This window comes from Eublepharis macularius, chromosome 5 (assembly GCF_028583425.1).
Source record: "Eublepharis macularius isolate TG4126 chromosome 5, MPM_Emac_v1.0, whole genome shotgun sequence".
Classification (NCBI taxonomy): Eukaryota; Metazoa; Chordata; class Lepidosauria; order Squamata; family Eublepharidae; genus Eublepharis; species Eublepharis macularius.
In genome coordinates this window covers 134,202,018-134,227,854 of record NC_072794.1, presented here as the reverse complement: position 1 = coordinate 134,227,854, position 25,837 = coordinate 134,202,018, and positions in this window count along the sequence as shown.

Here is a 25,837-nt window from a genome sequence, read left to right as displayed (position 1 = left end):
CTCGAATTCACACGGTATGCCACATCTAGGATAGCCACAACTTCCTCCTCCTCCTTCCCCAGGTACTCAGCCAACACCTCAGTCATCTGTTCTTGCGCTGACTTTCCTTCCACTTCTGGCAAGCCACGAAAACGTAGCTGCTTCTCCATATGTTTAGTTTCTGCAACTGACATTCTCCCCTTCACCAATCTCATCTCTGTTTGTTGCGTGTCTGCTAAATTCTCCATCGCGTCTTCTACTGTTTTAACTCTCTGCTGCGTTCCTTGTAATTCACTTCGTATTGTTTCCATACCTTTTTTCACTTCTGACAGCTCCGATTTTACTGTCTGTGTAACCTCTTTAACCTCTTTTATCAGCTCCAATTTCGTGTCCTTAAGTTCTTTAATCATATCTAAAAGTTTTTTGTCCAGGTTTTTGTCCAGGTTTTCTATTGCCGATTGCCACTCTTTTTTTGACATCGTGGGGCTTGCTTTAGCTCGCTCCCACGAATCCGCTCTCTTCCTTAACTCCGTGGCGTAAAATTTAACGTTTTTCTATTTTAAATGTCCCGGTCTTCTTATAGAAATTAAATTTTAAAGAGTCCAAAATGTCGGGCGTCTTTTCTCTATGGTTTCTCTATGATTTTGTAATCCAAGATGGCCTACTTCCTCTTCCGCTGAAGCCGCGACCCTTCCCCTTTCAAAAATGGTGATTCCCTACTTCCTGCCCTCCAGCAAGGGCCGCTTCTCTCCAGCCACTCTATTGTTATTACGCACTTCCTGTCTCCCGTCTTCCCACAGCAGATCTCGCGATGGTGTCTTTTTCTCACAGCTCCAAAGCCACAGGTATTCAAAACAATAGTCCCATTTCTTTAATAACTTCTTTAAACTTAGTCTCTTTTTAAATTCAATTCCTGCCGAGTCTTCCCCTCCTTTTCACTAGTCTGTTGCAGTTTAAAAATCTACTTTTTTTCCTCTCTGTTTTTATCAATCTGTCCCGTCTCAGAAGATAATGATCTTTACCTTCTCTTCACTTTTCTCGGGTTGTAATCGCTGTTTCGATTTTAAGTTCTCCTCTCAGCTTCTTCCCTCAATCGAAGCTTGGGTATGTAGGTCTTATGCCAGCCGAATTGGCCCCAAAACTGCCGCAGAGATTATAGCCGACCCGTCGCAAGGTGGGACCTCAAGGATCGGGAGGGGACCCGTTGTGTAGAGCCCCCCCTCGTCCGAGATCTAGCTCACCCTAGGGTCTTGAGCGTTCTTTGCCTGCTCCCCGCCTGAGAGCAGTCGGCCGCGGGCTATTTTCACCCCGCCGGCCGGTTAAAACGGCAGTCCGGTCAGCTCCGCAAGTGGAGCTGCGTTAGACCTCCATGGATCCCAAACAGGAAGTCTCCACCATGCACAGGTTTATGGATTGTAACGAAAGACCCAAAACCTCAGGCTGGTTTTGCCCAAATGATATTTGGTTTCATATGTCTACAGATAAGGTTCAACTAACCAGCCTTTATACATCTTGAGGAGAAGTTTTATTATATATAGTTGTTTTAATTTTACTGTAATGTCTTATCTATTTTAAAGTGTATTTATGGAAACTGGAATGTTGTACTCTGCCCTAAACCTGTCTGCGGGGAGGGTGGTCTAAAACTCTAATATAATAATAAATAATAATAAATACTAATTTGACCCCAGTAGCTACTCTGTTTTTAATAACATGATTTGCCAAGAAGGCCAGTCTCACAAACCCTCATCTAACTCAGGCTTGGGCTGTCCTTCCTCTACTCTGAGGTAACGATTCTCCTCACTAAGCATATGAAGCTGAATACTGGGCTGGGAAGCCTTTGGTAGCATTATTGAGGTCTAGCTTCAACTTTCTTTCTTGTCCCACCCTTAAGGAACATATAAATGGTATGGTTACCCAGCCAAGTTTAAGTAGGGGAAAGATCAGGGGTTTGTACTTCCCTTATGCTCTGGAGATGGCTAAAAAGGTGGTCGGCTAGATCATTGTGCCACTGTGTTTATATATATGTATTTTAACTATGGTATTTAAATGTTTCATGGTTTTAAATCGTATAAATTGTGAAATGTAATTTTAAATTTTAGTTGTAATCCGCCCTGAGCCTGCTGATGTGGGGAGGGCAGAATATAAATCAAATATAAATAAAAATAAAAATAAAATAAATATAAAGAAACTGGCACACAAGGCTTATGGAGATTCAAAATGAAACAGGTTTATTTACAAGTAGGTGGAATAAGTAGGCAAGTAGGCAGGTGTTGAAACTGAAATAACTTAGAGGTTTTTGTACTGAATACTTCACTGGTGTGAGACAGAAAACACTTGGTGTGGTTCTTAAGTTGCTGGCTTGTATTAGAAATGTTGGTGTAATCAGACTTAAAGTTGTTAAAGTGAGTTCTTTCTGAGATTGGCACGCCTTCACAAGTTGTGTGCTCCAAGTTTAACACTGACACAGCACGGCTTCCCCTTTTCTGAAGACCTCAGGGTACTCCACTGAGTCAAAACCCTTTTAAGATACTGGGCAGGAGTTATAGTTATGCCCCAGCTATAACCCTGTTCCTGGTGCTGAAGGGGAGTCTCCTTTCTACCCACTTCCTTGGCTCACTATAATTCCCAGATATCTTGTGTCTATGCAGTGCTGTTTGTCTCACTTTAGTCCAAGGACTAAAAGTGCTTCATAAATGTTATGATTTCTCTTGTAAGGTTCACCTTCCCTTTACTTCCTCACACCAAAGACTGGCTGATCCTCTCTGGCCAGAAGCCAGGCTCCAACTCCTCTCATCCTTCAGTTTACTCCCTCTGGTAGCACCAACTGTCACCTCCACATTCCATCACCAACTGCCATTTCAGGCTAGCCACAAAGAGGGGGAAATGTCAATCATCCTCTCCTCTTTACTGCCTAGCAATCCCAGCATTTGAAGCTGAGTCCGTCACAGCCAGATATAATTCCTGTCAGAGTAGGGTCCTGTTAGCTTTGTTTTCACTTGTGTTGAAAAGCATCTCTGTTTTTAAGCCTGTTTTTGAGGACCCTCTCAAAATGTCACCTAATTTTCACTAGAAGCCATGTGCACAGCCCTCAAAGGTTGCATTTTAAGGCTCCAACAACTGTGCTGTCCCTGGTTTAGACCAAAGGGTACAGCTCAGGGACACTCTTGAATCTTGAGAGTGAGGGAGATGAGCAATCCCTAAATTTATGTACCCAAATTCAGGACAATCAACAACTGGACTAAGCTAAAGTTAAGCAGAGTCTGTTTGTGCTTGCTCAGGAACTGCCAGAGAGCCTTCAAAATCCAACATTTGTGGGCTTTTACACAACTCTGTCTGTGATTAACGGTCATGATTTGGACATCAAACAGAGAAACATTTTTTCATTTTTATGTAATGTGCCTAGCTTTTTGATGAAAGAGTCTTCTTTACTGACATGTAAATTTTAACTAAAACACAAAACCTCATCTAAAAATTGGCTGAGCTCCAGCTCCTGCACTAGCAGATTATTCGAGTCGGCTTATTTATTTTTTATAAATCTGCATTTGGACTGTATGCCAGCACACAACTGAACACTCCTCCATATAGAATGTTTCCCTCCACAACAAAAAAATAAATGACAGAAATACTAGCTTTCAATTTTTGGAAATATGGCATGAGGGGGGGGCAGAGTTCCATAAGGAAGCATTTTGTCACGTGCACAGGGTTGCTAACCTTCTGATGGGCCTGTATATCTCCTAAAATTACAGACTGCAGAGATCAGTTCCCCCAGAGAAAAAGGCTGCTCTGTGGTATTAGACTCTGCTGAGGTCTGTCCCCTCCCAAAACCCTGCCCTTACCATCTTCAGCTTTCCCTCCTTTCCTCCCCGGGCAGCCTCTCCCTGAGAAAACTATAGGTCAATTGCATGGTGCCAGACTCCAGCCTGGGCCCAACTGCATAATGGGGAAACTGCAAGGACTTGTGAGAGGTAACTAACTATCCCTTGTATCCCCACCCCTCTGTATTTCCTCTTTCCCCTCTCCTGCTAGCCTCCAAATCCTTATCTTTCCTTGTTCCCTTGTCTCCTTTCCACCCACCTTTTATCTGCCCACCCCCATCGTCAGCTATATTAATTATTTATTTACTTCATTTATATTCTACCTTTCTCCACAACGGAGACACAAAGCAGCTTACGTCATACTCCTCCATTTTATCCTCACAACAACTCTCTGAGGTAGGTTAGTAGGTTAGTGACTGGCCTAAAATTGCCCAGTGAGCTTTCACTGCAGAGTGCCAAATTGAACCTGGTCTCCCAGATCCTAGTTTGAAACTCTAATCAGTATACCACATTGACTTTTGTGGGGTGGCTGCTGGTGAACAGTAGCAAACAGTCAAGCCTGAGAGTCAAACACACGATACAAATTACACGAGACTGAGCGAGTGTCAGGAGTCCTGGCTTACCCCAAATGCCTGTGTCCAGCATTCTATTGATGAGCACGTGTCCTGGTCCAGGCACACATTCAAAATTTTCTGCTCCAGTGTACCCGTGACGGCGTATGTACGCGGTCACGATCAGTAAGTCAGCGATGCAGAGCGTCCTTATTTCCTATATCTTCCGCTTCCGCTGTGCAAAGTAGAGATGCATGATGGGATATCTTGGAGGTACGTGGAGAAAACCCGTACCACCGTGAACATGGGTTCGATGGAGGTCCTGCAGTCCTGGCGCGTGTAGTTGAAAACAACGTTGGAACACATGTAAGTAAGTTTTCGTGTCATTTGCGTGTAATTCATATCATGTGGTTCGGCTCTGAGTGAGTCATGCAAGTCCTGTGGCAAATCGCATGGTAGTTGCTGCCAGGCCCGGCTGCAATGAGTCCTCCTTCAAAGGTCAAAACATCCCTGACCATTCTCCCTGCCTTTTACTGACAGAAACCAATGCAGCCCCCTCCTCTGTGGCTAATCCCCTGCTCACCCTACATAACCTCTGGCTGGGGTGCCCATGAATCCAGGTAAGTAGGGATCCAGCTGGAGGCTCTGCCTGACAGACCTCTGCCATGGGGATGGAGCAAAAGATGGGAGAGAGTATGCACAGTGGTGAGGTAAGAGTGCAAAACTTTGCAAAAATCAGGTGTACCTTTCACTCATACCTGGGAGGAGACTTAAGTCCAGAATGTCTAACAACTACCACTCAAGTTGCCTTACAGGTTACCTGTCTCCTGAGTCCCACCTCAGGAAGGGGCAAGGCTGCACTAATAGGAAAGAAGGGACCAAGGAGCTGGCTACCCTGGCTTGTTTGTTCACACTGGCATACCTTCTGCTCCCTCTGGTACCCCCTCATTACTGGCCTCTGTAGTTGAAACTTGCTGGTGGGAGGGGGCACAGCCCTTGCTTGCCAAAGAGGCAGCTGCCCAGGGAGCCATACTAACACACCTGTTTTGGGGGGCAGGACTCCTAGCAGCTCATGCCAAGGCTCCATTCACACTCCCACAGCCAGGCTTCCCCCCTCCTTGGACAGAGGAAAGAGAGGGCAGCCACAGGTCGGGGTGACTGGACACTCATTCTTGTAACTCCACCCTGATGGTACGTGCACAACTTCTTAATTGTCTCCCTCATGTGCTCCAGCCTTCCCTACTGCCCAGCTGGCCACTGCAGGCCCCACATGTGGCGATGCAGCAGCAGAGGAGCTGGCTCCGGGCTGTCCCAGTCTCCCACAGGCTGTAGACGAGGTGGAGAAGGCCCTTTCTCCCCCTCAAATGGCTGCTGTGGCGCAAACGAGGTGGAGGAAATCCTTCCTGCCCCTCAAATGGCCCAGCCTCGTGAGGGCTGCTGCCACTGCCACCGCCACAGCAGCACCCTCCTGCCACCCAGCTGATCAGCCTCCCCTCTCCCTGCCAGCCAGGTAAGTGGGGTGGGGGTGGGGGGTTTGCTCCCCTTCACTTCAGTATGCTCCTAATCTTTACAGAGCATACCAAAGCAAGCTAAATACCAGCTTGCCGCTTCAGAGTTCTGGTAATTCTGGATTTTTTCCCCCACTTTGGGTAAACTCGAAGTAGAAAACCTGAATCTTTTGGGGGTGCACACCCCTACTGTTTAGCATCAATCAGAGCCCAGGCCTTTTCTACAGTGGTCCCTGCTCTGTGAAATGGACTCTCTGACAAGGCAAGGGACACCCTCTCCTTGATGATATTCAGGAGGAGCTGCAAGATCTGTCTATTTGCCAGGGCTTTTGAGGAGGTTTGAAAGGTAGGTGTGACGAAATGGGTTTTAAATTCAAGGATTACCAAATGCTGCAACTAGAGAGTAGAAGTTAAAGCATTAAAAACAACTGCCTGAAGGGAGGATGATTGGCATGCTGTTCCCCCCACTCTGTGATTGGCTAGTGAGAAGATAACAAATTAGAGCTGAAAGATGCTTTCTTGGGACTAAGCTCCATTGTAAAAGCTATACAAGGCTGATGGGAGGAAGAGCCTAGAAGGTGTATTAGAAAATTAGTTTCAGAAGATGCCAGCATGAGAGACCACATCCTTTGGAACCAATGTTCACCTCTTAGGCCTTCCAGCTGTGAAATAGCAGTCCAGGAGTCCTATCTGAGGCAAATTTTGCTCTGAGGATGAGACATGATCCTTCTGAGGCTAATTGCCTCTTCTCTTTTAGGCCTCAGGCTGGGGGGAAGCAACACCAGACCACTTTATTTCCCTCAGCCTAGTTCTGATTCCTGGCCAGCAAAGACCTCATATCTGTGCTCTACTGCCAATTGCTAATATTCTCTGACAGTATCTTGACAATAGTCTGGTGTGAGCTCCTCAAGAATAGCATATAGGTGTCAAGTGCCAAAAAATAACAAAATACTGCAAAGGTCTGATATAAATGCAACACCTACAAATTGTAAAAAATATGCAAAAAATGCGTATTATAAAAAGCCAAAAATATACATGTATCATGTAATACTCAAATGAATGTTGGTAATTAGCCTTCCTCAGTAGTACATATGATCAAAAAGAGATAAATATTGTCACAAACACACTACAACACATAGGTAAAGTCTTTTATATAAATACTTCTCAATTAGATGCAATAAATATCTCAAGATTCACTGATCAGTCCTCATAATTCACAATCGATAGCAACAGGTCCTTGTGGTAATCAAAATAAAACTTATCAGAGATGCAAGTCCTAATACACATTTGTAGGAATATCATCACCATTCTCAATGCAATCTTCAATCCTTTGTTACATATTGCTGACTCATAGGAATTCTCCCCAGTACTCCATTCAAAGCAGTTATGGCCATGTTGAGAAGTGGTTTAATTAGTCCTTCGGCTATGGCTTAAAAGAGTCACTTGGGAAGTAAGGACACAGAGGCCATGGTTCACGGAGCAAGTGCTAAACAGGACCCCAAGAAAAGATCAAATGGCCTTAATGTAATGCAGAGTCAATGCTGCCATGAGAATCTGACTTTCCAGTTTTTTGGAACTAGCAAAGTCACCCCCTTTCTTTTTGTTGCTGGTTAAGTTCAACTTTCTATTCGTGTTTTACAATGGCTGAGAAACCCAGCTGCAGATTCGCTCCTTAGGGTGATTCTCTTTTCTGTTGTACATGTTAACCTCTGAAAGCACAGTCAGAACCAACTCAACTTTATCATGTATCCGTTTATTCACTATCTACAGCAGGAAAAAGATAAAGGCCCATGCAGACTCTGTCTCCTTTGTTGCCAGTAAATGAACACTGTAGTCATGCAATGCTTTTGCTTCCATTCAAAATCATTCTGCCTCTGCAAATATATTTGAAGCTTTTTTTGAACAGTTATCAGCTCCGTCATGCAATTGCGAAGACCTGTGGAACCCAACCAAGAAATTATAATCATGCCTGTCATAAAGATCTTTCATTGTAGAATCATGGGTGCCTGATGCTTATTTCTCTGCCAGAAAGGCAGACTGTTAGTAAAGTCAGGTAGTAAATTAATAAATAAATTGTCCTACCAGAAAAACTGTTCCAAGAATCATGTTGAAAAAGGATCAAAATTCTCTTATGGAAACTTTCATATTGAATAGTCACCAGTCACTGAATATTCAAATATTTGTCAAATATGATTGCAGTATTTGATATCTGTATTTGACATTCAACTCTATTTGATATTCAATTCTGACATTGACTTTGATGAAATGCTTTATTTCAATAGTTGATATTTTACTGTAGCTATCAGATAGCATGTACTAATTGACATGTATTTGAATTAGTATTTGGAAGTTGGCTGATAATATTTGATAATATTCTGTATTTGACTTTTTGTATTTGATATTTGGAAAAAGTAAGACAATCAGAAGATGCTAATAAGTCCCCCTACACTGATCAGTCCATTTCACATCTAAAATTTCAGATATAGAATTAATCTTCACATAATCTTTCATTCATAGGCCATTTCCTCACGGCTTACCTGCTTGTGTTATGTTCCGGCAGATCGCACAAAAAACGCAGAAGATCGCGTTTTTTCATGCAACATTTGCGCAACGTCACGTGACGTCCTGCAAATCTTGCACGGAAAAAAAGCGATCTTCCGCGTTTTTTGCGCAATCTGCCAGGACATAACGCAAGCAGGTAAGCCGTGTGGAAACGGCCATACTCAAAATTTAGATGGCTGCAGTTTTAGCAAATGTTATATACATGTTTTGGCTTCATTGGTTTTCAGATTATGGCCTTATGAAAACTTCTACTCACTATATTGCAGCCACCAAATGACCACTTATACATCTCAGTGGTGGATTCATGCTACAAGTTCATTCTCTGCATATATATCCATTCTCCTTAACAATCTAGCTTTCCACTGGGAACTAAGTATCATGTTGTTATTTTTAACTTGGGGGAGGGAGAATCAGTCCTGTTCCCACCTATCTGCATTATGAACTAGGGATGTGCAATTTGGATTTGGTATTCCTTTAAAAATACCTAATTTTATTTGGTAAAATACAATATTACCAAACTCAAAAGGCAATACTGAATCAGATTCAGTATTACCAAACTAAACTTTACCAAATTAATTTGGGTTAATTCAGTAAACTTCAGTAATCATGGCTGAGCTGTTCCTTTGCTGTTTCCTGCCCTTTTTCATAGATGGAAGAGGGTAGAAGGGACAGGGGAGTGAGGCAGAGGAAGGAGGAAGGAGGGAAGGAGGGGGAGTGAGTGACCAGTCCTTGCAGGAACTCTCCTCTGGCCAATGAGATTCTCTAGAAGGAGAGTGCCTTTTTAAAACTGCCCCACAAGGAGTTAAATAGGCAGGCTTTCCTCAGAACAGCCTCCATTTTGTGTGGTGTATGTGCTCTGGCTGTCTGGAGAGATCTAAGACACTGCCTGCCTGCCTGCCTGCCTGCCTGCCTGCCTGCCTGCCTGCCTGCCTGCCTGCCTGCCTGCCTGCCTGCCTGCCTGCTTGCTACTGGCTGTGACCATTCTCTCAGTGGTCTGGCCTGGGCCTGGCCTACTTTGGATTTGATGTGGACTGCAACTGGATCCTACTGCCAGTGGATTCCTGCTGCTGCCTGCTGAGACCTTCTGCTGCTGCACCTTCAGAACTTCTGCTGCCTGGTTTGAGTCTCGTAGACTCACTGGTTTTTTTCTGTCTTTGCAGGGAGGGGGTTGGCCTGGTGTCCGGGAGTGATAGGAGGAACTTGAAGTCCTAGTATAGGAAGGGGACTATGACATAATAGGCATTACTGAAACTTGGTGGAATGACACACAATTGGAATACTAGGACTGAGGGATACATCTTGTTTAAAAGGGATAGACAAGGAAGTGGGGAGGAGCAGCATTATATGTAAAGGAGATATATACTTGTGAGAGAATACATGTATCTGAGCATGGAAGTTCGAGTCTCTGGGTAGAAATAATATTGATTTTATGGTGGGGGTCTACTATAGACCACCAAGCTAGGCAGAGGACTTGGATGAGATACTCCTAGAACAAATGACAAATTTCTCAAAAAGATGGGACACAGTAGTTGTGGGAGATTCCAATAACCTGCATATCTGTTGGATGTCTAACTCTGCTAAGAATAAAAGGTCAAATAAGCACACATTTCTGAAGATAATTGAGAAAAGAGGCCCCCCAAAAGTTCTTTTCTTGCCACTGGAATGGGAAGAGTCAGAGAGGGATGTTAGAAAAAGTAGAGAACGGCACACCATGTGCCACAGAGGGAAACCCCCAGAAACATCCAAATGAAGCTATAGAATGCTGCTATGTTATGTGTGTTCTAATGTTAACTTTCCTCATTGCAGATGTGGGAGGGATGACTGATATATTATGCATTGTTCTAATATGTTGGTTTAGTGTTAACTTTCTTCATTTCAGGGGTGGGAGGTGACCAATGATGAAAACTGCTGCAAAGAGAGGATTGCTTGCATTCCCCAAGTACCTCACTGTCACTTTAAGCCTGAGGTCTCATGGGTGGTAACCATCCTATGCAACTGTGCTTGTTTGCTGCTGCCTTGTGCTTGTGGCTGGGTACTGCTTGGTTCTATAGTGTGGTGTTCCCCCACTGGCTGAACCCAGTGCCTGGCTGCTGTGAATGATACCAGTTCTATTGGACTAAGTTGCAATAGTGTCCTTTGGTTCAGTTTGGTTTGGGTGGAACGGATGTGATTCTCTAGTGTGAAGTTGGTCCCCTTGCTTCACTTTGGTTCTGGGGGATTCCATTCCCTTGCTTCAGTTTGCCTCTAGTTGCAAGACTGTCACTTGCTTCAGTTTGGTTTGGGTGATGTTTCCCTAGTGTGATGTTGGCCCTCATAGGGAACAATGGAGAGTGGCTGGTCAGCCTGGTCAGGGGGCACTGGGGTTTGGGGAGGGATCAGTTTGATTCTGTTGGGCTTCTCCAGGGATAAGCTTGCATTTGGGAGCACACCTTGACTGTGGCATCCTTGCCCTGTGTGTATGTGCCCATGGGAAAGAACTTAGAAAAATTCTCATCACTGGGAACAATGGAGAGTGGCTGGTCAGTGTGGTCATCAGGGGATGTTGGCAGCATGGTCAGGAGGAGTTGGGGGGCATCAGTTTGCTTCTGTTGGACTGCCTGGTTTTGAGCTAGAATTTGGGTATGTGCCTCTGGCTATGGCAGCCTTGCTCCATGTGTTTCTGCAGTGGGAGTCAGCTTGGACTTTTTCCCACAATAGGAACAAATGGAGTGGCTGGGGACACCTTGTTCAGAGGCTCACAGAATTGGACCTTGGGGTCCAATCTTCTTGAAATTTGGGGGATCTTTAGAGGACAGTTAGGGCCCCTGAAAACTTTGTGGATTTTGCTTGCAAAATGCCACCCCCCAACCACCTCGATAGACTCCATAGTTTTCCCCTAGGGAATAATGAAAATTGGAGGTGGTGGGGACATCTTCCTGGAGAAGGCTATAAAATGCCCCTGGGGGTCCAATCTTTATGAAACCTGGGTGGTCTTTCAAGGACAGTCAGGAGTAAGTATCCTGAACATTTGGTGAAATTTGTTCAGAATGTATAAAATGCTACAAAACATTTTAGCAATATCACATGCAATTTTCTAAGTTTTGTTTCAGGTTGCTGTAATCCCAGTCCTAATACAATTCTTATTAGATGTCTCATCCTATTTAATAACATTGACTTACTCTGTGGAACTTTCCTTGAGTCCCAGTGGCAAAAGATGGGGTATAAATAAAATAAATAAATAAATACAGGAAATGTAAACAATACAAATTAGCATATGAACTTGTCTTTTACTGACTAATATCACTAGTCCAGCTAGCTCAGTTTTTTCTGTTCTTATTGGTATGCTTTGAATGACGGAATGAACAAATAAATGAATGAATTAGTGAATGAATAAATAAATTCAAGCCATTACTGTTCACTCTTACCCCAGATTTTTCGCAACACCGGCTACCTGAGATCTTTCGAATAGAGATGCTAGGGATTGAACCTGGGACTTCCTTTGCACCCAAAGTGCATTATCTTACTACTGACCCTTGCTAACTAAAGACATCATATCTGCTGTTCACAGGAGTCTCTTGCTATAGCACTTTAATCCAAAACAGCCCCTAAGGAGAAAAAGCCCCTAAAACAGCAGGCATATTTGATGCATACAGATTGCAGATTGTCTCTCATTCCCCATTATGTCTCAGGCATTGCCATCATGCACAGTGAACAGATTGATAAGGCTCTGCCATAGTTTTAACTGGGATATAAAGGGGAACGTGGTAGTTGCATTGATTGCATATCTGCAACTCATAAAAATAGCCCACGCACATGGCTCCAAAGATCCTGCATAAGAATGTGATTTGCTTCAACAGCTTCAGGCAAAGTTGAGTCAAGGACTGTGAAGCGCTCACAGAATCTTTAAGGGAGCAAATGAGAGCCAAAGCTAGATAAAAAATACATGATATGGTTACATGGATATATAATGCATGATAGGAGTTTGTAATACATCTCCAGTCTTCTTTTTGAGACCCTCCTGATTATCAGTAAGAGCATGACCCCTATTGACCAGTACAGAGAGACAGATCAAAAGTGTACGAAAAGCATATCCAGAAAAATCTCACAAACACATCTTGAGTGTAAGAAGAACTAGTTTGGAACCTGCCTTTTAAAGTGAATGCCCTCATTCTTTAGGTCACTAGGCTAATGACAAAGGATATTTGAGTCAAAAGAGAGACTTGGAAACATTTGTATAACAGGGATGTACATTCAGAAAGTTAAAAATCAAATCAACTTTGTTCATTAAATTTGAGAGGATGAATGAAATTTCCTCTGACTGGATGAGAGTTTTGCAGATACAATGGATGGCCAAAAAGACAAATAAGTGGGTTCTAGGTCAAATCAAGCTTGAATTTTCCCTAGAAGCTAACATGATAGAACTGAGGCCATCGTTCTTTGGGCACATCATGAGTAGAGATGAGCACAAACAGCAACATGAACTAAAAAAACTCACAAGTAGCCCAATCTGCTGTTCGCGAACAAGCTGTTCGTGAGGCCCCATTCTAAACTAACAGGTGGTCGTTGCAAGCCTTGTTCATTGCTGTTCGTCAAGCCAGACAGTCTGGTACCTGCAATCAATTCCCATGGCAAATCAGGCAGGGATCGTCTGAACTCTGTCTGAACTCCTGCTGTTGCCCTGGAAACCCCAATCTAAGCCCAATTTAGCTTGATAGGCAGGTCTTCCTTCCAAGTGTGGAGCTCCACATTTGTTACAAGAGGAAAAGACCAAGGGGGAGGGGGGCTCCCAGCTCTGGCTTTCAGGAAGAGACAGCTACTGTTAGAGAGACAGGGTGAATGCATTGGAGCTTGAATTTTCTTTGTGTGTGGTGGGATAGGGCTGCTGCCAGGCTCTGGGGCCAAGCTATTATTTATTATTGGTACCTTTCCTGCTGCCTGCTCAGGTAGGGTTTCTGGGAGTGGTGCAGTAGGGATCTTGATGGCTGGAAGAGAGCCTGCTGGCCCCCACGAACAACGAACATGTTCGTGACAGGATCATGATCATCAGTGTTCATTGTTTGTGAATGGCAACGAACAACTAACACCATGTTCGGTTTTTTTTCTGTTCGTGCCCATGTCTAATCATGAGCAGACAATAATGCTAGGAAAGGCAGTCAGCAGTAGGAAAAGACAGCCTAAAACAAGATGGCTTGACTCAGTAAAGGAAGCCTTGTCCTCCGGTTTGCAAGATCTGAGCAAGCCTGTTAATGATAGGATGTCCTGGAGGTCTTTCATTCATATAGTTTGGAGGCAACTTGACAGCACATCACATCCATAACACTCAGATCTCAGCTGACGATGCCAGAACTGCCAGTGCCAGTTTGGTGTAATGGTTAAGAGTATGGGACTCTAATCTGGAGAACTGGGTTTGATTCCCCACTCTTCCACTTGAAGCCAGCTGGGTGACCTTGGGTCAGTCACAGCTCTTCCAGGGCTCTCTCAGCCCCACCAACCTCACAGGGTGATTGTTGTGGGGATAATGATAACATACTTGGTAAACTGCTCTGAGTGGATGTTAAGTTATCCTGAAGGGAGGTATATAAATTGAATGTTGTTGTTGTTATCATCATCATCTATGCCTGCGTTCTGCTGTTGATTTCCATTTCTAATTTTCCAATTCCCCCGCAGAAGTGGGGTGAAAGGCAGCATGAGAGAGGGGAGAAAGTGACCCTGCAGATAGGTGCCATCAGGAGACTTTGCAACTTTTTTCTTTTTTTTTTAATGCAATATTAAATGCAGCCAAAACCTGACAGGATTTTAATTTTGATAGTCAAAAACTTGCGCAAAGGCTTTTCAAAAATTACTTTTCTGTGTTATTTTTTTCCTAAACATTTATTTTCCTAACCTTTTTAGCTTATGGTGGCCATCACCCTGAATCCCTGCTTCTAAAAATATCAGTGTGAAACTCAATTGCTTTATTCCTTTCTATGAGCTACAAGTCTACATCTTGGATAAATACAAAACTTTAACAGCACATTTTATACTGCAAGTCACTTTAGAATAAAAAGTGACACCCCCTCCCTTTTTTAGTGTGTGTTGATTGTACTGATAATTAAAAACCTCATGCATGTGGCTAGGGGAATTCACCTCTCATTAATAGAAATGTTCTCATACTTGACCAAATGACCAAATCTTCATTTTTGCTCTCCACATCCTATCTGTGGGGTTCAGAGCAAGTAATAGTCAATTCAAATTATAAACGTGCAAGTATGTAATGCAGACAGCAAAAGATATCTTTCCATGATGTGTTAATAAAACACAAATGCAGCAATCAAGACACAGCTGTAGTTCTATCATTTCCATCCTGCCCCCTTCTAGTTAACACAAATCAATTTATAATGCTTTAGCGATGGTAAATGAATATCTGTGGGATAAATTCACACTTTGCTTTGGAAATCCACTTTTGAGGCCTTTTATTACTACTCAGGCTGGCTGTCAGTATCTATTAAAGTTCTCCTTAAAGCTAGATAATGTTGGCTGTAATCCCAAGCACACTTACTAGGGAGTAAGTCCCATTGAACTGAAAAGGATTGACTTCTGAGTATATGTGCTTAGGATCACCATGTATGTGTAGCAATTATTTCCCTACCCTGTATTTCAAAGATTCTCTGTTTTGAATACAAAATCACATACCACTTGTGGATGCATCTGGTTCTGGTTCTATTCATATGGAGATAAAATGCACTGACATACCCATATATTTGTAAATTGTTTGTGTGTATGGTACTTCACTGTTGCTCTTTTCATTCATATTCCAGCACCTTCCTGGCCAGCTAATGACTGCTGGGAAGGAAGTCAAGGTACAGAAAGCAGCAGGAGGATACTGTGCAGAAGTCTCACAGCCCAGGAGAGCCCCATAGCAGCTACTACACTGTTGATCATTTGGCAAGTAGGGCTGGCATTCATTTGCCTATCCAGCCAGCATACAGGGCTGGGGTCACGGCCAGTCAGGTTTGGTTCATGAAAATGTGACCACGTTGTTATAGCCAAGGCATGGCATTGAGGAATAAAAGACTGGTACAAATGGACTAGGATGAAAGGAAGATCATGGCAAGGGTGAGGCAGAAGGAAGGGGTTTTAATGGAAAGTAGAAGCTGGTGGGAGGGGTGATGGAGTCTGGCTTAGAGGGACAGATGCGAAAGAGACAGGGAAGGACAGCTGTCAAGTAGGGGGGAAAGGGAGAAAGAAGCAGTACAGGTAGAGATATCCCTCTTTAGTCACAAAGAAGGGTACTGGTGGTCAGCATAACCCCAGGGAATAGAGACACAGGAAAGAAGAAATCCCCTCTCCTGATGAGGAAGAAAGGTATGGGTTCTGTAACCATGCCATCCAGTGGTATATTGCACACAGCAATATATCCATATTTGAAGGGAGCTTTGCTTTCTTTTGCTCCGTGGAAGGGGAGTCAACATGCAGTTGCAACCTGATTATGTGAGATTAATCACTGGAGGACCTGAAGCTGTGTGTGGATCTCATAAAACAACTGGCACACATGCTAGAAATGAAGGTGCAACAAGCACTTCCTGAAATAATTGATGACCCATACCAGCTTATCCAGATTGAAAGCATATTCCCTAACATTTTCTCCAATGCTTGTAGTCTTTCTTCAGACTATCAATGATATATAGACCAAGCCATCATCTGTTCTCCAACATCGTCTTGCTTGGAGAATATGTATCACATCTGAGAAGTAGATTCTGAATTCCTTTTCACATATCTTATCCTAAACTCTGTAGTTGTTCAATGCCAAACAATGACAAAACACCCACTCTGTACCAACTGATAACAAGGGCATAAAACTAGACATTAGGGTTAGAAAATGTATTCTCTCTTGCTCACAATAATCATCATTTTTCACCTTTTTGATTAAATGGTTTCTAAAAGGCTTGTGTGGTTGCACCTCCCCATTCAATCTCCTTTGTCTGCATGGAATCTCAACATTAGTAAGAAAACTTTTTGAATCCATGAAGATATGTGACCTGAGACTTCATTCATTCAGCTGCTTTCCACCCACAAAAACAGCTATTTATCTAAGACAAACCTTCAGAACTTCCTGACAGAGTGGTCCCTCAGTGGAACAGGCTTCCTTGGGATGTGGTGGGCTCTCCTTCTTTGGAGGTTTTTAAGCAGAGGCTAGATGACCATCTGACAGCAATGCTGATTCTGTGAACCTAGGCAGATCATGAGAGGGAGGGCAGGAAGGGATATATCAGTGTTTAGTTCTTGTGGCCCCTTCTTACAGGGTAAGGCCAATCGCCACCTTGGGGTCAGGTAGCAATCTTTCCCAGGCCAGTTTGGCTAAGGATCCTGATGGTGTATAGCCATCTTCTGGGCATAGAACATGGGGCACTGGGGGTTTAGGGAGGCGAGATGGTTCTGAATTTCCTGCATTGTGCAGGGGGTTGGACTAGATGACCCTAGAGGTCCCTTCCAACCCCATGGTTCTATGATTCTATATATGATCTTCCATCTTGACATCAGTTTTCTACTCTTCTGATGAAATATATGCTACCAGTCTTCTTTCCTTATTCTCAAAATATATGATAAGCTGTGCTGCACCAAAAATTTCAGGAAAGATGACAATAATTTCTTATTTATTTTATTATCTATGTCATTTATAGTCCGCCTTTCTCACTGAGACTCAAGGCAGATTACACAATGTGAGATTAGTACAGTCAGTTTAAAGGACATTTCCATAAACAATGCCATAGGGTAAATAAACACAAGTTTACAAAGACATAACATTAGCAAGAATCCAATAGAGTTGAAGAAATGCTGAAACAAAGCATAAGCACTTCTAGCAATACAGAGTTGAAGAAATGCTGAAATAGAACATAAGCAATTCTAGGGCTGACATAGGAGCACAAATTTAAAGCAACAGATAGTATGGAAAGCAACAGCGGTATGTAAGGCAATATAGCGGTGAAATCTATGGATGAAGTCTACAGTTCCTAACTCAATAGTGGAGCAACTGAGATCCCTTTCTACAATACCAAAGTATTTTTGAACAATTCAGTTTTGCATCATTTGCAGAAAACTAGAAGAGTGGGAGCTCTCCTGATGGCTGTTCCACAGGGAAGGGGCCACCACAGAGAAAGCCTATGTATGGCCTGCTGTTATATATGTTATAGTGGTCCTAAAAAAAGGTTCCCAAGTCTTCATCCAGGAACTGTCCAAGTGGATCACCTTCCACCATTTCATTATGCTATAGATTAGCATGATAGCCTCTGCCAGGTGTATCAGAGCTCACTTTACCAGATCACATCAGCCAATTTTCTCAGACACATGCTGATATGTGATGTTTGCAACACGGGTCAATGTCCTCAGTGTTCATTTCCCATCACACTATTGATATGAGGTCAATAAAATACATCTTTTGTCCAGACTGTATTGTATTCTGTCTTCTCTAACTACTATCTACAAGCAACCTCCACTAGGTAGGTAAGATCATCCATCTGTGCAGTCATACAACCCATCTTCCTTCCCGCTGCTGGCATCTCTTATAGTATATCTTTGATGGATTTACTAGTAACACTATGAAGGAACTGAGTGGAAAATCACAAGATGATAGTACCCTTCCCCAGAGAGGCAATTTGAGTCCCAGTTGTTTGGTTGTTGTTCTTTGAGCTCTAGAACTTTCAAGAGTTACCTTCTGCAGTAGTGCAAAATGTATATATGTGATGGTGCAGATGACTCTTTGAAAAATATTAATTACAGGTAGGCAACTTGTTTTTTTTCATTGTTGTACATATCAAATTGCATTATGTACTCTCAGAGTACTTTAACCATTTCATGCTAAACTATCTACAGTGAACAAAAACACTGTAACAAAACATCTGAGTCCTCATTTGAGAATTTCATTCCAAGAAACGTCCTTGGAAATATATTGCTGGGCTCCAGAAAAAAACAGACTTGGTGAAGGACAGAATTCTTCTGTGGACTTTTTACTCCCAAAAAAGTATCAAAAGCTGTCCACAAGATGTCGGGGAAAATCTAAAGAAACGTTTAACTCAATCCACTAGACAGCTAATATATTCAAACAGTATTGTGATTACACAACTTCCAGTTCTGGGGAAAGTCTTGAGGATGTGCTTATTCTACCAAAACCCTGTAGCCAGGAATTTTTTTGCTTTAGTATGAGATTCCTTAGCTTATTGTTAACACTTCTTTAACTCCTGGGAACCACTGAAATAAGAAAAGCGCTAGATGTCAAACAGCTTCAACTTCTGGTACTAAATTGAAAATTCCCATTGACCCCGTTGCCCATGAGTTGCTCATAAGGGCACTGATCTATCCCAGTGAGGGGCCTGACTTTGTGCTTGCCAATTTGTTTCCTGGCACTCACTTCTTTCTTCCCCAAATGCAGAGCACCAATCCTGGCTTTCCTCCACCTTACTGGAACAACAGAAGAACCCATTTGAAAACAACAGTATCCATTATAGATGGTTGCTTGTCTTGAAAACTCCGAATATCTTGTGATTATCCCCAGCCACAAAGGCAGCCCTTTTATGGTGGTGACCATTCAATGTAACCATAGATGCGACAAGACAGGGGAGACCTGTTCTGTCTCTTCAGTCTTATGATGAGAGCTCTATATGCACTTGGCATTGGTAAGTACAATGGCAGCTAGTTCCACTGAATACCAAAAGTCCTAATAGGACTGCATTGGGTGTGGAACTACTTATACTAATTGCCAGTCAGAAAGCATCACATGTACATATCTGAAGGAAAAGAGGTGACTGACTAGCCACTATTTCCATGTGGTTAGACTTATCACTTGAGTGCAACCACTGACTCACATATATAGATGCCACATGATTATCCATATAGTGTTCGTTCATTTCATGTTCATCTCAGGAGTTGAGCAAATATGGTCCTGTCATCACTGAATGGCAGGCTGCATTCTCTCTTGAGAGAAGACCACCAAACATGTCATCTTTTGAAATTATCTCTTCAATAAAGTTGACATTCTGGTAACTCTGCCAGGGATATTATGACTCATTGAATAAAACTTTAGAATGTTAATTTTTTTAAAGGTGCTTGGCAGCAATTTATGTAAATTGTTATGTAAAGCTTTTAAACTGCTAGACAGATTTTATTTTAAAAAACTTTGCATATTTCTCTGGTGTGATTAAATATATTCAGATATGCCCGTAGGTGATTTGGAGAGGATGGGGAGTCCCCTGGGCTCTCCTTTTTCTAAGGTCCTATTTACAAAGCAATGACAAATTAATAACTGGAGTACAACCAGTTCAACAGAAATATTCTGTGATGGCAAATACTGATAGAAAGTCTGTGTTGTTGGAGGGCAGAATTCCATCATAATACAGCATGCTTTTTGGAGGAGGAAAAGCCATTTTAAGATGTTCTTAAATAAAGAAAGGATAACTAAGAAAGATAGTGTCTGTTCTGCTTATTTTACATGTAGGGTTCTTTAATAGAAAGCTTTCCATGGAGAAGTCAGTTCAATTTATAGTTATCAGAGGGAATAAGAGCTGAAGAGCATTGAGAACCATGAGTGCTTTCTCACCTTACTAAATAAGCTCAGTGGTATCTTTTCCCCACTTCTCATCTCTCCCTTTAGAATACAAAATAAACTATGCTTCATGTACAATGCACACAGGATATTTCCTCATTTGGTGCAACTCTTCAGTGTTGTGTTGCATTTATTTATGCCATCTAGAGTCGAAAAACAGTCAGCTAATTCCCCCACCACAATGAAGATGTCACTAGTGATGGGCGAACACCCACATGGCCAATCCAAAACTGCTCACATTTTTATGAGCATCCTCACTGAACACTCAGTACTATGGATTTGCAAATATTTGATGGGACAATCAAGCCCAAGATTCCAGTAACTTCTGCGTATTTACCAAGCAACTACCAGCGGGCTGTCTATGTAATGATGAGTATCCTCAAATGCAAGAATGCCAATACCCTTGAAATACTGTTCATTTTAAACTGTGAACACATCTTCAGCATGAGTGTATGGAATACTCTACAAGAAAGAAGATGTATTGCAAGCATTGCAAGCATTGCTAGTTGAGTATGGTCCAGTTTTTGAACATGTTACTAGTGAAGGTCATAGCATCATTAAATGTCAGATTCTGACTCTGCTCTTCCGGTAAGCAAAGACTTGGTTACCAAGTATTATATGATCATAATTGTAATGTTCTCTACATATCACAAGAACTTATTTAAAGCAAAACAAGTAATGCAAAGTGATGAAATCATTCTGAGACAATATTTTGTGGTCACAGGGTGGATTTGGGTTTGATTCTTATAGGTGGTGGTCTTCTTGAGTCAAGCTAGACAAGACCCTGGAAGATCTATGAATAGATCTCCAGCATGTTTTCATAGTTAAATAACAACCGCAGAGAGATTAGCAGTACAATCCTAAAGAGAGTTATTCCAGTCTAAACCCATTTATTTCAATGGTCTTAGACAGGAGTAATTCTTCTTAGAATTGCACTGTAGGACAGCAGAGAGATGGGATTTGTGGTATTTTCCTAGAAGCTGCTAGTTGCCCTGTTGAGAAAAGCATTAAGGATGTATGCATTTTGCTTGAATGGTCTCCCTCAACGGAAATGTGAGAATGGCATAGGGTGAAACACCCAGTCTCCCATGCCAAAGCCACTGTATCCTCCCCTCCATCCACCCCCATCCCAATTAACGCAAAATACTTGATTATTCTGTGTACTGTGCTGGACACTAAATCTGATCCATGGATGTTTTGAAAGCAGATGAAGTATAACGATTCAGTCCTGGACTATGTGAAGGGTATATGTTCTTCTACATTGCATAATCAGAGCATACCCCCACATATCAGAGAATAGATTATTCTAGGTCAGAAATCATACTTGGGAGGAGAAAGCTGCTTGTGTCCCACACTGGTAAGACTTCCCCCACAGAGAAGGCCCGCAGCCCTACCCTAGTCCTTTGTCCCCTAGTGAGTCTGAAAGCAGCCTGAGGGAACCAATTTTAACTTGGGAAATGGGACAGGAAGAGAGATTAGTCCTCTTTCCCAATGCTCTGGCACTGGCCCAGGTCAGCTCCATGGCTACTAAGAAAAAATATAACTATATGCTTTTGTCAAAAACTCCTGAGGCTTTATGGCTAAACTGAGACTCTCAAGAGAAGATTTTACTCATGAGATCTCTTGCAACAGCAAAAGGCTCTGAGGAAATGTTAGATGTTGTGAGATAACACAAGCCCGTGGAGAGGCAGGACATAAATATTTGAATCAAATGAATTTCACTGGGCGTGTTGCTTATTTAATATGGCACAGACATTTCTCTTGAGTTTTGGCTTTTAAAAATACATGCTATGCCAATGATTGAAGCACAATGAGTACAGGAACCTCTAACAATTGTGCCAGCCCTATAATTAGGCTGATTTGCCTAAGAAGCTACCTCATCATGGAGTAGATGTTGAGGTACCAAGGAAGGGCAGCAACTTATCAGGGTTTTTTATTTTTGTTTTTTTACAAAAATGGGACACGCCATTTAGATTCACACACAGGAAGCTGTCTTATACTGAATCTGATCATCATCAGTCTATCAAGTTCAAAATTGTCTGCGCAGACTGGCTGAAGTTTCCTTAGTCTCGGGCCTTCCACATAACTTACTTCCTGGTCCTTTTAACGGGAGATGCCAGGGACTGAAACCGGGGCCCTCTGCATGCAAAGCAGAGGTTCTTCCACTGAGCCACAGCTCCTCTCAACTTTCTGCCTCAAGCACCAAAATGTCTTGGGTCATTTCTAATAATCTCTTGTAATCATTTGAGATGACAAGACCTTCCTTAAGCAGAGCCTACTTCAGGGATGGGCATTCCTAGACTATGTTGATGCTCCATTTCTAGGGTTGCCAAATGTCTGGTGCCATTGGGAGAATGCCTGCTGGCATTCCCTGCCTCTTCTGCTGGTGCTCAATGGAGTGCAGGAGGAGAATGGGGGGAAATTATGTCACACAATGCCATAATGTTACTTACTGCAAGGAAACCAGGTTGCCACACTGCTTGAGTCTCTGAGAATTTCCCCAATCTCTATGCTTTTTGTCATAGAGTTTTGGGGAAACCTTAGAGTGCTGCATGACACTATAATGTCACTTACAGTCATACAGCAAGAAATGGCACTGCAACATTGTGCAACATCATTTCTACCTTGGATTTCCCCCTTTGATCCTCCCACTATTTCCATCCTACCTATTTTCTGGGTATGGCAGCTCTTCCTCCTTTTCCTCATCCATTACACAGGCAGGGGCGGCGGGCCTATTGAGGCCAGGTAGGTGGTGGCCGCAGGCGTGGGGTCCCAGAGGAAGCGCCGGAGGAGGTGCAGCGCGTGGGAGCACGCGCCACAAGCACCAGCCTCCTATCCCTCCCACCCCGCGCCGCTGCCACCGCCAGCACAAGCCCCCGGCCAGGCGCAGCCACCGCAGGCAGGCATCTGCGGCGGCACAGGCAACCAAGCAGGAGAGCTCAGAGGCCGCCCGCCGCAGCAATCGGGCCGCCGGCAGCGCGTGCGCTCCCGTGATGACGTCACGCGTGACGTCATCACGCAGGCTGGTGCGTGCGCACGCAGGGGCGCCCAGCCAGCCAGCCAGCCGGCCGCGAGCGTGGTAAACCCTTGTGCCGCCCCTGTACACAGGACAGAGGCAGATGCTCCTCCTCCTTTCTGCCACCAACTACCTGCCCAAGCATTGAAATAAGTGGTGACAGAAAGCAACAACTCTCCTTAGTTTAATTGTTCAACTTACTCTGCAAGCTTTCAGCAATTAGTGATGTTGGCAGGTTCTCATGGGAATGATGCACTTGCTAGGACACAGTACAGCTACAACTGTATTTATTTATTGAAGTATTTAGACCTCCTACCTTTCTCACCATCAACCAGTGACTCGAGACAGCTTACGGGTATAGGTGGAAATCACACCACACCACACAAACATATAAAACAATTATTAATAAACTATTCAAAAAGATGGAATACATACCTCAATCTATCCCTGCCACATGTATTCAGCTGCACAAACATTGTGTCAGATCGGGTCAATTGTCCTTAAAAGCCTCTGTAAAAAAAAATGGTTTTAAAACCGCTCTAGAACTGTTCCAACATGGGAACCCTTTGGACTTCTTCCAAGAAACTCTTCCGCAGAACTGGTCCCACAGCCTAGAAGGAAGATGCTTTAGCTGTGACAGATCTTATGGACTTCAGTGATGCAACATTCATGAGAAAGCCCTTAGAGGACCTAAGTTGGTGAACTGGCTTATACTGGAAGAGATGGTCGATCAGATATGTGTGTCTCAGGCCATGCAGAGCACTATAGGTAAAAACCAGGTTAGAGTTTCAAATGACTAGATAATGATAATTCAGTTTTATAGTACCATTAGTCAAGTATCTAAAACATCAGGTCTGTAGCCCTGCACTTTATTAAATCCAGCCAACTCACTGCTGCTAAAATAACATTCTCTTTTCAGATATTAATTATCTCAATGCTCTGCAAAGATAATCACAAAACAGAAGGCTAAAGTGCTAAATACCAGTCTGGGACTGCATCTCTTTTTAATCTTACTGGTTTGTAGCTCTGTGTGTATTTCGCTAGTTTGAAGAACTGTAAGCATCAATAACTGGGTTCAAATTATCTTTCAGATGTACATACTGAAAGGTCTTGGGGAGATTTCAAGCACAAACAAATTACTTTGGAGGATCAGAATACTGTTTACCATATAATGTCTGAAAAACCCGTGTGGACAATTCTGACGTAAATCTGCCTTGTGGAACTGATGCATCTTGAATATGACTGCAGCTATCATGGATTGACAGCACCAGAGTGCCCATTACTCCTCCCCAACAAGAATCTAAAATGATAACTCTTTTCCTTAAACAAAGCAGACTTCAATCAATGTTCCCTTTGAGACCTTCCTCTGCTACAAAAACTAAGCTATGTGATATGTAAAAGTAGCTGAGATGCAGAAACTCTAGGACAGTGGTCTCCAATGCGGTGTCCATTGGGGTGTTTCTTGATGCCTCCTTTTGCATTTGCATCCCCTCATCAAAGCAAAGAGTCCAGCCTGTCTTTCTTCCACCTCACTGAAGCAGGAGGTGCTTCAGAAGTGCCAGGGAAGCATCACCTTTGCGTCTCCAGAGTGCACCCATTGAGAAACAGTTGTTTCCATGATAGGAAGTTGGTAGTAAATAACATACATTACTATAGACCTACATTTTGGGACTCACTTTTAGATTCAAGTATTACAAAATGCTAACCTAAAAAAAAAGTATGTTGAACACATCGAATTAATAACCCTTTTATTATGACAAATTAGGAGGCATGGCTTTTTTTTAGCTATTTCTCTCTTCATTTTTTTGTATTGTTCCATAAAAGCCAGCGATTTACTAGGTAACCTGAAGTGAAACCATTGGAAATTACTGTAAACTTCCTAATTGCATATCCTCTGATTGATGGCACAGATTTATAGTTACTGTATATACCTTGTGGGAGGAACATGTTGTGCATTTTAAAGAGTCCACCTAGTGGGACAATTTTTCTTTCTCCTGTAGTTGTACTATTAAAAGAAAAACCTGTGCCTATGAAAAGCTTAACTGGAGCCACACTGTGGAATAATTTGGCAATCCTTCTCCCCCCCGCCCCCCGCCCTTTAAGGCAGTGCTAACATTAGAGTTGCCACTGAATTTTATGTAAAGCAAATTTTTAAAGAAAGAAAAAACAATTTCATTAAGACAAGCAATATTTCTCCCAGAGGGGGGCACCCTACATTGCTACCTAGGACCCACAAAAAAATGAAAATAGTTTGCAAGTTAAATTGCTTCGTGGAGGTGCTGTGTTTTTTACTGACATTGGATGTATTTCCAACAGCTGCATTCCCATAGTGACTGTTTCAGTTCCATGCACAGCGCCATCTTCAGTTGGAGCAGTATTTGTAACAGTTAAAACTCCCCATTATACATACTCAGATGAGCTGCCCTTCAGCAAACACCGTAAGAGAAGCACAGAGAAATCAAGTCATATGTATGCATGGGCAAGTCAAGACTTAGTGCTCAGTTGGCGCATCAATCAGTGGCCTGGCGACACCTTACAGTTGTAACTGGAAACTGCTGAACTAGTACAGTTGCTACATTCTTACAGTGCCATCCTAAACAGATTACACCCTTCTAAGTCCACTGCCTTCAATGGGTTTAAACGAATGTGACTTGGTTTAGGATTGGAATGATAGTCTATTATCAGCTCCATCTGAGTAAACTGGCAAAAGCCAACTCACAACAAACTGCCCAATCAAACATTTTATTTGACTATACTGGTTTTTGGATTAGGCTCTGAATTCTTATTATATATTTTTTAAAATCACCTATCACAGCAAAAACCAAATCCACTAAAAAATCAAAAGAACTCCA